At 44.6% G+C, this 13,573-nt stretch overlaps 1 protein-coding gene across 1 annotated transcript in view; it reads left to right on the forward strand.

The window, feature by feature from the left end:
• The first annotated feature begins 418 nt into the window (after positions 1 to 418).
• The window catches only part of LOC139734042 (ras-related protein Rab-7a-like), a 47,244-nt gene continuing 34,089 nt past the window's right edge, over positions 419 to 13,573 (forward strand). Inside the window, exon 1 of the mRNA XM_071644849.1 lies at positions 419 to 556. The gene's annotated coding sequence lies outside the window, so the exon portion shown is untranslated. The remainder of the gene's footprint in view (positions 557 to 13,573) is intronic.

Here is a 13,573-nt window from a genome sequence, read left to right on the forward strand (position 1 = left end):
TCCATCACCATGGAGACCACGGGGCTAGCTCCATGTTTCTTGAAACAGGAGTTTTTTTTTCATATTTTGTTTGTGTTTGTTTGTTTGTTTGTTTGTTTTTTTGTTTGTTTGTTTTTTACAAAATGTACCTAATTCTGCAATTATCATCGCGTATATACATTCACTGTAGTTTCCAACGCAGTGCAGAGCACACACTTTAAAACTACTCGAAATATACAGAAAAGGAAAGACCAGTTTGTCGTTGTATTATCTGAAGAATTACGACGCATTCATCAGTTTACTTTTTTGTTTTTCTCGATTACAATTTTCTCACAAAGGACCAGGTGATTGGCCCAAGCTCGTGGTCGCCGACGTTTTGCTGCATGTACGCTGTACAGAGCAAAGCACTTGCTGGCGGATCCCTTCACATCGTGACGTCATAGGTCTCATGACCCTCCATTGCGGACATGTTGATGTGATTGCAATCTAAATCGTGTGACTCTGGCACAAAAAGGTGGTTCTGAGAAGCTCAACAGCGATCCGTATCCCGAGTAACTGCAACCCATTTTTATCAGTGGTATGTATTATATTCATGTTTTAGATGAAATAATGAGTATGAATGCCTGAGACAGTGAGAATGTTGCAATACATTGGCGAATACGAAATTTCTGAAGCATCGCAACACCACGCAGATAGGCGGAGAGGTAATGTTAGACGTCAATACAAATCGTAATGCGATTGCATGTATCACTATCATGTCAGGGCCAGTGAAACGATACAGTACAATTGATGGCTTGGCTGTTTGACTGAGTAGGATAGGCAGATACAGATCCATGGCACCATATCATGCTTTCCTTAATTTTAAATGTTTAAATTAGAGCATGATCCCATCGCAACGTGCAATAGGAGGAGAATGACCATTTAGTAACCACCGTGGCGTGGTATTATGATATTAAATTAGACTCTAGTATTATGAAACAAGTAAATTAACCAGATGTTACGTGAGAAGATAGATTCTCGATCCATGCTCACAACTGCTCCCCCTTTGCTTACAAGTGAGTCTAGATATCTAGTTTTATAAAATAGCTAGCGGATTTCAAGCATGGTAATTGGTCAAAACGCGTCACGTGGCATTCAACTTTTTCGGCGCACTGCACGGGAGTGCAGATGTCGCGCAAAAAAAGTGATATACCACGCTCGTGAAGTTGCGTTGCATTCCATCGCATCTACCTAACGTAGTATGGTAGGTGTTCAACACACCGACCGGGTCTATATCAACCGACCGCGCACTATAATGGCATTGCGCGTACAGAAAGAAAATGTAACCATGGGACTACGTGCAACGGTGTTCAATTCTTCACTGGGCTACGCTACCGAGTAAAATGAGGCGAAAACAAATAAGTATTCCCTCTAAATTAACGAAATTTAGCAAAATCGAATAAGATTTATCGTGTAACTACATACGGTATAACTAACGTTAGGCCTACCTTTGCTGACTCGTTGTTAGATGGAGTATCCTTCCGTAATAAATTTGACGATTTTGACGATCTTGTACGATCGTGCACACATGTTACACAGTACATACATGTACACATGACATAATTATTTTGTCGCACGCTACGACTGTACGAGTTGAAGCAGAAACGAGAAATGAATGTTGAAAAAACAAACCGACTCATCTAATTTATTTCAATTACGATGAAAAGTTTCCTAATGAAAATCAATTCAAATTCATCAAACAGTCCTTCAAAAGTAATGCACTTGTCAATGTAATGACGCACCCCACTACCCCCGGACATGGGTGCGTCATGGTCATTTTTTGACTGACCACACGGGGTTTTTGACGGACACCACAGTCACTTTTTTGACGGACAAAACGCTGCAAGTGACGAACACCACAGTCACTTTTTTGACGGACAACACGTTGAAAGTGACGCACACCTCGGTCACTTTTTTGACGGACATCCTTGGTACATTTGACGCACCCCTGAAAATACTGAAAAGATTTTTGCATACGTTTTATTCAAGCAAATTCATTTTCTTTTGGTTCGTAAACATAATTTGTAAAAGTTTCTGCAAGTTTCCCTTACCCTGGCCCTGTAAGCACCGTACCGTCATTCACCGTACATCACGCTGCTGCATGCTACGATACCAAGTATTCCGTACATTTATAGTGTGTATTCTGTGCATGCAATCCATACATGACAATCACAATACGCCATGTGTGCAGATGCGCTGTGTGTGCGCGGCCATTGCTAGTCCGGTGGATGCATACTGCAGCGCAGGTACACACCACGCCACGGCATTCCCGCGAGTACACACAGCCCATTCGCTGTACGTAGAGATTCGCACAGCGTACTTACAGCGTCGCGTGTCTTGTCGGGCTATTTATCCCGCTAGCAGAAAATGGCATGCGGCAGGCAGTTTCTTCTGCTGCCGCTTCTTTTACTGTCAAAAATTCGCCTTTGTCACCACAGAACATTATTAAGAAAATGTGAGGAGAAAGGGTGGCTTTTAAATTATTTGCTTGCCAGATTCTGGCAAGCATTTTCCCCTCTTATTCCAAAACGCTTCCCGACTTTCACTTGCCGCGGGAAAACGCTCCCTGTAATTTCACTCGCGGTACGTGTATACGGTACTGGTAGCGTGCAAAAATGCGTGCAGTTTTCCATAGCAAATGACGCACCCCTCGGTTCAGAATAATGCGTGTTATTTTCCATAGCCAATTGACGTACCATGACGCACCCCTCGGTCAAAAATTTGACCGACAATGATGGGATTTTGACGCACCCCTCGGTCAAAAATTTGACGGACAAAGCTGGTAAAATGACGAACACCTGGGTCACAAATTTGACGGACCAAACGAGGAAATGACGCACCCATGTCCGGGGGTAGTGGGGTGAGTCATTACATTGACAAGTGCATAATATCGAAGGATTCAACATATATTCAAATATTATTTGGGGAAAAATGACGGCTAGAAAAAAACAGCGGCCTGTCGAAAAAACGCATTTAAGCGCCCTTTATACGTATTGTCAGGGTGGTCGGTTGAAATGAACAGGGCAACTGAGTGCGGAAAAAATGACACCCCACGCGTTCGAAGCCGCCATCTAGAGCGTGTACCTCAGATCGCATTTTCAGTGCGCGCTTGTGAATCCGGAGTATTTTCTCCACACGCGAGTAAAATTTCAGGCAAATTGTGAGATTTTTCACGTTTCTATTGATAGAAAAACGTTAGGTGGCCGGTATTATGAACACCCAACCATACAGTACGTTGAGTATTACTGAACGCTTGCGATGCTACATGCATCCCATCGTAATCGCAGTGTGAGGCGGCCTTTAGACTGCTACCTGGCGTTATCGTGTTGCCGAAATTTGTCTATCAATAAACAATTCATTGCGTACAATGCTGTTTTTTATCTTTGTGGGGGAAGGGGGGGGGGTTATTCATAAAAAAACCGCTACTTTATAAAAGAAATAGCGCACTTGTTCCGTTGTGCGACAATGTAAGTGCAGTGGACGCTCGGTTTCTTCAGATGGTGCGCACTGCATACTCGCCTAGCGGTTCGTACGCAGAGGCGGCACCTATCTAAAGAAACCTCGCGTGCACTGCATTTACACTATCGCACTCCGAGCCGTGCGCTATTTCTATAAAAAGTATTAGAAAATGGGTTCAAGAATGTAGCCAATAGGAAGCGCTGAAATGAGACACACCTCCTTCCTTTACTTCAGTACAATTGCACTGCCTGTAATCCTATGGTAGATTGCCGATCGTCTGTGCGCGCGGCGGCTCCTTTGATGAATTGCATGTATACGCGCTGTCAATCCTGTAAACAACTTCTAGTTCGGGCTGCCGGCCGGCCGGCCTGTCTTCCCTTGTGCATAACATGTCATGTGTGGCGTACGTACGTATACTCTACTATACGTACACTTTGTACAGTACAGTAGACCGAGCGTTATGGGACCGGACGCGTACATGGAGTCACTTTGAAGAGTAAATCCAACGATTTAGCAGGTTAATTCTCACGCCGTTTTCAGAGTATGTTGTGTAGTAGGCCTATATGAGGAGTCTATATCAAGTCTTTAAGGTAAAGGGTGCATATTCTATGTGTAGAACCCACAGGAAAATATGCCCCCCCCCCATTTTTTTGTTATATAAGCTATGTCCTATGTGAAACATAACCCCTCTGTGAGAGATCTTCTCTCACCCCTACACAAGAGTGGAAGAGTCGAGAACAAAGGAGAGGGTAGCATGTGGCCAAAGCAGCATCAGCTAACCTATCACTTTTTGATTGCTGCTTGTGCCCATACAACCCACTAAGACGTGTCTCCTCCCTTCTTCTTTTGTCAAGGTAAGAAACTTCTTGATACACTATATTCAATTATATTTCTACTTGTATGTATGATACATAGTCAATGGTGAAAGATGTGAGTTATAAGTGTGATTGTGTCAATTTGTAATAATGAATTACAGCTTGAATGACGGGCGATATAAATAAATTAGAGAACTTATGTAGAGAGATTTTGGGTGTGTTAATACATGGTAACTTGTTCTGAGTATGTCTCTGCTCACTCAATCCATCGGTGTCATAAGTGACTCTTAAAGTTTAAAGTATTAAATGAGGGAAATATCTCAAAGAAGGTATTCTAAAAAAGGAAGACTTGTTGGTATCAAGATTTGCAGAAGAATACACATGACTATAATATGTGCATTCTAGTGATATGTTTCATATCGGATTCACCTATATATTTATATATTCTGTACATAACCATGTATATAAATATTCATCCATGTTCCTGTTAGTTTGGAGACCAATATATGTAGTTGCTGGAGTTAGTACAGCAATAGAGTTAACATAGGCTGGGAATAGCTATGAGACAAAGATGTGAACGTGTTTGGTGTATACTGTGGGAACAGGCCAGGGGAGTTATATAGCAAAGGAAGTGGAAACAAAGCCTGATGCAGATTAATCTGTATGCCTGCTCCCCCTGCACCACCTTCCATTCAATATCCAGTAGATGAGAACAAAGCCAGCAAAGTGTGTGTGTGCAACAGGGTAGAGTGAGGGCAGAAATTAGTACCTTAATACCCCTACCCCTTGCATTCAGTATCTTTGGTCTGTGTAAACACATTTGTTAAGACAAAACAAAGGTAGCAGCATGCTCCTTACAGGGGAGGCGCACTTAATGTAAGGTGTGAATTAGATGTTCTCTATAGTGATGCTGTCCAGCTAGAATAAAGGGATAAGCTGGGGTTGATAGAAACTCTGGCAGAGCTTGTCTCCAGCCACACGCTAGTCTTACAATCTAGACCCATTAAGATTGTTTAGTAGTATGATATATAATGTGGATGTTGCAGTTGTCTCAAATATAATTATTTGAATGCATAATTTAAAAGAAGGAGTATTCTGTGTTTAGTTTAAGTAGAATGAATGTATGTCTGTATATATAGTGTATTAAAGGTTTTATAAATGAGAATAAACAGTTTATGGACACAGGGTCTGAAACATACACTATTCAGTACTGTACCAAGGAATGAGGTAAACTTGCTGGCACAGAGTTTGCAGACAAATTCTTTGTCTTTGAACTTGCCAAAGAAGAGTAGAGTTTTCCTTGCTTTTTCCACTTGTTCCTAACTTTTAAAGAAATTGCACTTCCCTTGGGAAATGGTACTTGAAATTAGATTGAGTACAGCTATCTTGATATTTTGTGTTCAATACTATACATGAACATGATGCAAGGGACGGAATAATATCGAGGTGAATATGTTAAATAGTACACAGGTACTAGATTCTTTCTATATACAATTTATATCATTCTGCTCACAGAGCTGAGTATTAGATGTATTGGGTGAAGTTATTATTGGTATAGTTGTTTAGTAGCATTGCATATTATTGACTAGATTAGTAGATTTATTAACAGAATATGATTACCTTATAAGAGAAGTTGTTTGATAAATCATGGTGAACATTCTGTTGGTTCAAAGTGGCAGTGTTGATTAACTCTTTTGGTTGTTTATTAGTGATGATGAGTTGAATTAATACTAAAGCCACATTATGCATTATATGCACCACCATAATTAAGTTTGTATATAGTTTGTTTGATTATTATTGGGAATGACAGGTTAAAAGATTATTGCATTGATATGTTTTACATTTATTTGGATTAGAATAGATCAAAGTGTTATTGCAAAAGGACAGTAATGTTAATTCATTTTTATTAATTAGTTAGTTATCAGTAAATGTTATGTGTGTTGGTTGTATAGATTAGTTTTATTATAGGAGATCACACATACACAGGGTGGTATATCAAATATTGGATATGGAGAATTATTGTTTTAGTATACATTATATATTCACTGTGAGCTGATGCTCCATATGATAACTATGAGAATGTATGAGAAAGAGTTATTGAACGGATAACAGTGAATGATTATGAATAAATGATCACTTTTTGATTGCTGCTTGTGCCCATACAACCCACTAAGACGTGTCTCCTCCCTTCTTCTTTTGTCAAGTTGATTGAGTATCACAGCCCACCCGGCCGCCCCTCGGCGCGGGTGCTACATTTGGCGACCCTGCCAGGACGTTGCCTGCCACAGAGCTAGAAGGGCAGATGTGACGTCCAAGGACTGACTGAACCTGTAGACCGTCCCTGACCAGGTACCTGTTTGAGACACCAACATTCGCCATGAGCCTAGAAAGCATCAGCCAGATCGTGCAGGAAGGCCTCCACGGACTGAACGTGGACCAGCTCCTTCAACTGGGCGAGAAGATGCAGATCCCCACGACAGATATGGAAAAGGTAAGGGGGAAAGGTAAGATGGGCTGTGTTAGGTTTTTCGTTAGGTACTTGGCCAGGGAGGAGGTAGAGGAGATGGAGGACGGTGGACTTGAGTATCTGCGCCAGGTCGGAGCCTACATTAAGGAGATTGCAGGAGATGATACTAAGGAGGAGCCTGCGGAACCGACTGGGAATAAAGCACCGCTGATCGAGAGTCCTACTGTTCCTTGTCCAGTCCCACAGATGACAGAAAGTATTAGTCTCTCTAACCTACAGGGGCTCATAAAGAAGGAGTTCCGCGTGATAGGGCAGATCGGTGAGCCTACACAGAGAGATAAAATAACTTTTGCGAACCTAAACAGGCAGCTTGAGATGGCGCAGACGAAGGGATACCCAGAGGCTGAGATCGTCGAGGGCGTCCTTCGTGCCATCAGCCCTGGGATGAGGCTCCGGAGTTATCTAGAGAGCAAAGCCGATCTCACACTATCTACACTGCGGGACATTCTAAAGGCCCACTTCAGGGAAGGAGATGCTACCACTTGGTACAAAGAACTGTCTGCGGCAGCCCAGGGAGGGAACGAAACAGCCCACGACTTCCTCCTTCGGATGCTGGACTTGCGACAAAAGGTTTTGCAAGCCTCGGAGAAAGCAGGAACAAATCTGCGGTACGACCCAGCTCTTGTACAGCAAATGTTCTTGCATTCCCTGACAACAGGATTTCAGAACGATAATATCAGGATGGACATGCGACCACTCCTAAGTGATCCTGGAGTGTCGGATGAGGCCTTGTTCCGACATCTTCAAGCCTCAGAAACGAATGAGACTGAAAGACGAGGTAAACAAAAGACAACAAAGGCAAAAATAAACCAGGTAGAGCCGGAGGTGAGCAGTCTTCAGAAACAGCTGCAGGACATTCGAGCTGAGCTAGCAAGCCTGAAGGCTGGCAGCCAAAACCGCCCGACAGCGCAGCAGAATAGACCACCAACCCGAGGAAGAAGGCCTGACTGGGGATGCCATGCGTGTCAACAGCAAGGAAAGGGCGCAGAGTGTACCCATTGTTTCCACTGTGGCAGTGGAGACCATTTTCTTCGTGGCTGCAGAGCTCGTTATCAGGCGGGAAACGTGACGGGGTTGCCAAGGAGGGACGACCGGCAACCTTTGGCAAACCAAAGTCCCAACCACCACGCACAGTAGGGAGAAAGAAAACACAAACACCCCAGCCGATCCACAACCAGAATAAACCCAACAATCCCAAGTCATCACTAGCCGAAGGAAATTCATCTAATTCCAAGTATCCCCATGTAGGAGTCAGTCTGATTGGAAGACAACATAGGAGATTGGTAAACCTCATCGGAGAAAAGTGCATGGTGAGATGTCGAGTCAATGGTGTGTCGACCAGTGCTCTTTGGGACACTGGAGCCCAGGTGTCTATTGTCTCCCGTACATGGAAGGATAAGTATCTGCCAAACGAGGTCATCCAACCCATTGCCGAATTGATGGAAGGGCAGAATTTGCAACTCAAGGCAGCAAATGGCCAAGAAATCCCCTTCCTGGGATGGATGAAAGTTAGCTTCTCACTGGAGAACAGAGAAGAGGCTCCTGTCATCGATATCCCGATATTGGTTACGCAAGACCCTCTCAGTGAGCCAATTATTGGGTTTAATGTAATCAGCGAGATGGTACGACAACCACCCTACATTGAGACCAAGCAGGGAACCGACACTTTCCATAATGCTTTCGACTCCAGCCCAGCCATCGTCGACTCGGTCGTAAGTCTACTACAAAGCGTAGAAGAAGACGATGAACTGGGTGTGGTGAAACATCCTAAGGGTTTCACGACAATCCCTAAGCAAGCTTCAATGTTAATGACCTGCAGAGTGAGAGCTGCGGTACCCATCCAATCCCCAGCTGAGGTGCATTTTCAGCCCGACTACTGTGAATTCCCCGATGGACTGTGTCTCGGTGAAGGACTGGTCTGCCTCAAACCCGGATCAAGCTGCAAGGTGGAAATTTTGGTGACAAATACTACAAAGCATGACATCACAGTCCATGGCCCGATGATTGTGGGACGGGTGCAGAGAGCGGCTGCCATCATACCAGGTCATGTCATGACTCCCCATGAGTTGCCAGAGGTGAAGGTTGCCATGGTTACACCAGATGCCCCTGCTGATAATTTCATCCCTGATGTGGACCTATCTAATCTTACCCCTGAGCAACAAGAAAAGGTGAAAAGGGTTTTAAGACAAGAAAGGGACGCATTTGCAAGGAATGACGATGACATTGGACGCATTGAAGACCTGCAAATGCACATCAATCTGACTGATCATTCTCCAGTTCAACGTACCTACATGTCTATCCCCCGACCACTTTATCAAGAGGTTCGAAACTACATTGAAGATTTAATTAGCCGTGGGTTCGTTGAAAAGTCTTCATCTCCTTATTCATCTCCAGTAGTCTGTGTTAGGAAAAAGGATGGCGGCCTACGTCTGTGCATCGACTACCGGGAGTTGAACAAGAAGACCATCTGTGACCGCCAGCCAATACCCCGCATCCAAGATGTCCTCGATGGGCTTGGAGGGAGCCAATGGTTTACTACACTCGACCAAGGCAAGGCCTATCACCAGGGGTATATGGACAAGGACAGCCAACCAATGACCGCGTTTGTCACTCCCTGGGGCTTATACCAATGGGTACGCATTCCGTTTGGTTTGAAGAATGCCCCAGCGGTATATCAACGCCACATGGAACGGACCTTGGATGGTCTGACTCATAAGTTCTGTGTTGTGTACTTGGACGACATTCTGGTATATAGCCAAAACTTTGATGATCATCTAAACCACATTCAACAGGTCTTGCAGAGGATGAAGCAACAAGGGATTAAGTTGAAACCAGCAAAATGTATGCTGTTTCAAAAGGAGGTAAAATACCTAGGCCGGATCGTCTCCAACAAGGGACACCGACCAGATCCAAAGGATACAGCAGCACTACAGTCCTTGAGAAATAAGCGCCCAAAGAACGTAGGTGGTGTGAGACAAGTGCTTGGTCTTGTTGGATATTACCGCAGGTACATCGTGGACTTCTCCCGAAAAGCTAAACCCCTCTATGACCTGTTGAAGGGACCATCACACCAAGACCCCAAAGTAGACAAAAAGACAAGCAACTCGAGGAACAGGAAAACTAAAATAAAGAAACATCTAGTCCCATCCAGTCAACCGATCACATGGACGAATGACCATCAAATGATACTGGAAAATCTCATTGACCAGCTAACATCCCCTCCAATCATGGCATATCCGGATTTTGACAGACCATTTGCACTTTTCACAGACGCGTCACAGGAAGGACTAGGTGCCGTTCTGACTCAAGAACAAGACGGAAAGATTTGTGTGATTGGTTATGGTTCCCGGACACTGACCCCTGCTGAAAAGAACTATCACCTGCATTCAGGCAAGTTAGAATTTCTAGCTCTGAAATGGGCAGTGACAGAACATTTCCGGGATTATTTGTTTTATGCCCCTAGCTTTACCATTTTCACAGACAACAACCCCCTGACTTACATCATGACCACAGCAAGGCTAAACGCAACTGGACAGAGGTGGGTCTCGGAGCTTGCTGACTTCAACTTTTCGGTGAAATATCTCCCTGGAAAGAAGAACCAAGTGGCAGATACGCTTTCTAGGTTACCAGTGGACTTGGCAGAATACCAGCAGATGTGCACGAAGGAGGTCTCCCCAGACACAGTCACAGCAATGTACGCTGCAGTGCAACAACAAGGGACTGAGGCAGTTTTCGTTCACGCCCTGTCCACTGACATTGCAAGAGAGAGCAAAGTAGGAAGTCCCGAGACACCACCAATCTTGACCGGCGAAACAATTCGAACCGCACAAGAACAAGACCCAGCAATCAGACCAGTCCTACAAGCCAAACTTCAAGACAAGTTCCCAAGCCGAGAAGCCCAGAAAGACATGCATCCCTGCTCTCGACGTCTGTTGCATGAATGGAAACAGTTGCATGTTGGCGAAGATGGCATCCTAGTTCGAAAAACTGCCAACCGCTGTCAAATGCTACTACCGAAGTGTTACCACCAACTAGTTCTACAACAACTACATGACAACATGGGGCACCAAGGCACAGACCGTGTACTCTCTCTCCTCAGGGATCGGTTTTACTGGCCTCATATGCAACGAGACGTTGAGCAGTACATAGGACGCACATGTTCATGCATCAAAGACAAGAAGCCAGTAAGGAGAACGAAGGCACCACTCAATCCGATCATTGCATCTCAGCCTTTTGAACTGGTGTCTTTAGATTTCCTCCACCTAGAGAAGAGTGTCGGCGGACAGGAGTACATACTGGTCATTGTAGATCACTATACCAGATTTGCACAGGCTTACGCAACCTCCAACAAGAGCGCGAAGACGGCAGCTGACAAGTTTTTCAATGACTTTGTACTACGGTTTGGCCTCCCAAAGCGAATACACCACGACCAAGGAAGGGAGTTTGAGAATAAGTTTTTCTCACAGCTGTGTCGTCTTACTGGAATTTCAAGATCCCACACAACGCCGTACCATCCCGAGGGAAATGGGAAAGTAGAGAGGATGAACAGGACACTACTTGGAATGCTCCGCACACTACCAACCACAGAGAAGGCCAGGTGGAAAGAGCATCTCAACAAAGTGGTCCACGCGTACAACTGTACCCGGCACTCCTCCACAGGGTATTCCCCATTTTTCCTCCTGTATGGCAGAACGCCTCGTCTCCCAGTCGATTTGGCATTTGGTCTGAAAACTGCAGAGGACTCAGGCACCCCAAAGGACTATGACGGCTATGTAGAGAAGTGGAAAGATCAAATGGAGGAGGCATACAAGATGGCTTCCCAACGAATGACAACATCAGCTAGACACAATAAACAACTCTACGACAAGAACATCTACAGTCCAATCCTCTCTCCAGGTGACAGAGTATTGGTCAAGAATTTGGCTCCTACAAGTGGTCCTGGAAAGCTCCGCGGATACTGGGAGGACATGGTGTACAGGGTTGTCGCTCAGAAGGAGGAAATGCCAGTATACGAGATTGCGCCAGAGAGTGGTAAAGGGCGAACCCGAGTCCTACACAGGAATCACCTTCTTCCCTGTGACTACCTGGAAACAGAGTCCCCAGTCATGCCGGAACACATACCCCAAAGACCTGAAACTCGTTCCTCAGCAAGCCGGCCTCCGAAGAGAAGACAGCCGCCAGAGTCACCGCCTCCCGATGAGATCTCAGACTCAGACGACTCAGAATCAGGTTACTACTTGGCGTACAGGCGGAGAGTTCAGGAACGCGACTCAGATGTAAACCAGGAGAAACCCTACCAATCACAGGAAGTGACTGAGAGAACTCAGATGGATGGTGACCAAAATGTTGAAAATGTTCTAGAACACGGAGCTGACGAAGGCCCAGTTGAGAGAACTCAGGACATTGAGGAGACCCACGAACCACCTGAAAGGGAAGAAACAGATGAAAGTCCAGCACCCCCACAAACCCCACCGCAGACCCAAGAGAGAAGGACGTCTAGCCGCACCAGGAGACCTCCAACCACTTTCACATATGACCAACTGGGACAGCCTTCAACTATTGGTCATATGAACACTATGTCTGGCCACAGACAAGATAATGTAGTCTATGGATCTCAGCCTACAACATACAACCACCAACATTTTCCCAACTTCTACAGTGACATGAACGCCAGCCAGCCTTTCATCCAACCCTCCATTCCTCCTCAGTACCTCCTTCGTAACCAGTACTCTAACTTTAACCAACAACCTTTCCCCCTCTTTCATGTACCTGCCCAATTACATTCTCAAATGGGGATGAGTTCCAGTGGACCGAACAGTCCGTATCACCATCACCATTACCCTCCAGGCCAGATCCCGACATGATGTCCCCATGATGTCTGCTGCACACGCGAGATGTCTGCGAGTCTGCACATCATCTGTTCATGGCACCATGATATTTCCAGAAATCTACTGTCAACCTGGGCTGAAGTGCAGCGAGCTACATCGAGAAGGCAAACAAGATCCTCCCCAACAAGTGAAAGGACAGTTTCAACGAGGATGAGTGAAACAATTTTATTAACTCACACTGATACTTACGATCCGCCTCAGACTTATACTCAGTGTAAAAGATGAAAAAATAAAACAAATAGGGATAGATGTATAGAGAGATAGAAGCAAACCTATGCGCAGGGTTTGAAGAGAGATAATGGTTCAGGAAGGTGAAGCTAATCTCTAGGTGAGATGAGCAGTCGAAGATGACATACTGGAAATTACATTCCATTGTTAGCTCCTGAACCCCTATTTGTTGAGAGTGTTTTTGTTGAGAGAATGCCACTGACGGCATATTATGTATCATTTGTAATCGATTAATCTAAGAAAGATTGGAAGACCTATATTATAACACAGGATATGTGCACACCCTGTTAAGGTCGTAACAGTCCCAGGAATGGGATTATGCAGAAAAGCGTGGAGGACGGATCCTCAACATTTATGATTATGAAAATGATATATTTCTATAGAAACACTCGTAAAAGGGTATGTTTCCTTAAAAGTGACTGATGTTATTGTCTGTATAAGCGAATTGAAGTGTTAAAAATTAACACAGTTTTATAAAAGTGGTATAGCTATAACACATATGTTTTAATGTCGTGGAAGACATTATTTTTAGGAGGGGAGAGATGTAGAACCCACAGGAAAATATGCCCCCCCCCCATTTTTTTGTTATATAAGCTATGTCCTATGTGAAACATAACCCCTCTGTGAGAGATCTTCTC

Source organism: Diadema antillarum, unplaced genomic scaffold (assembly GCF_040938485.1).
Source record: "Diadema antillarum isolate AM-2024a unplaced genomic scaffold, OU_Dant_1.0 seq00000507_RagTag, whole genome shotgun sequence".
Taxonomy (NCBI): Eukaryota; Metazoa; Echinodermata; class Echinoidea; order Diadematoida; family Diadematidae; genus Diadema; species Diadema antillarum.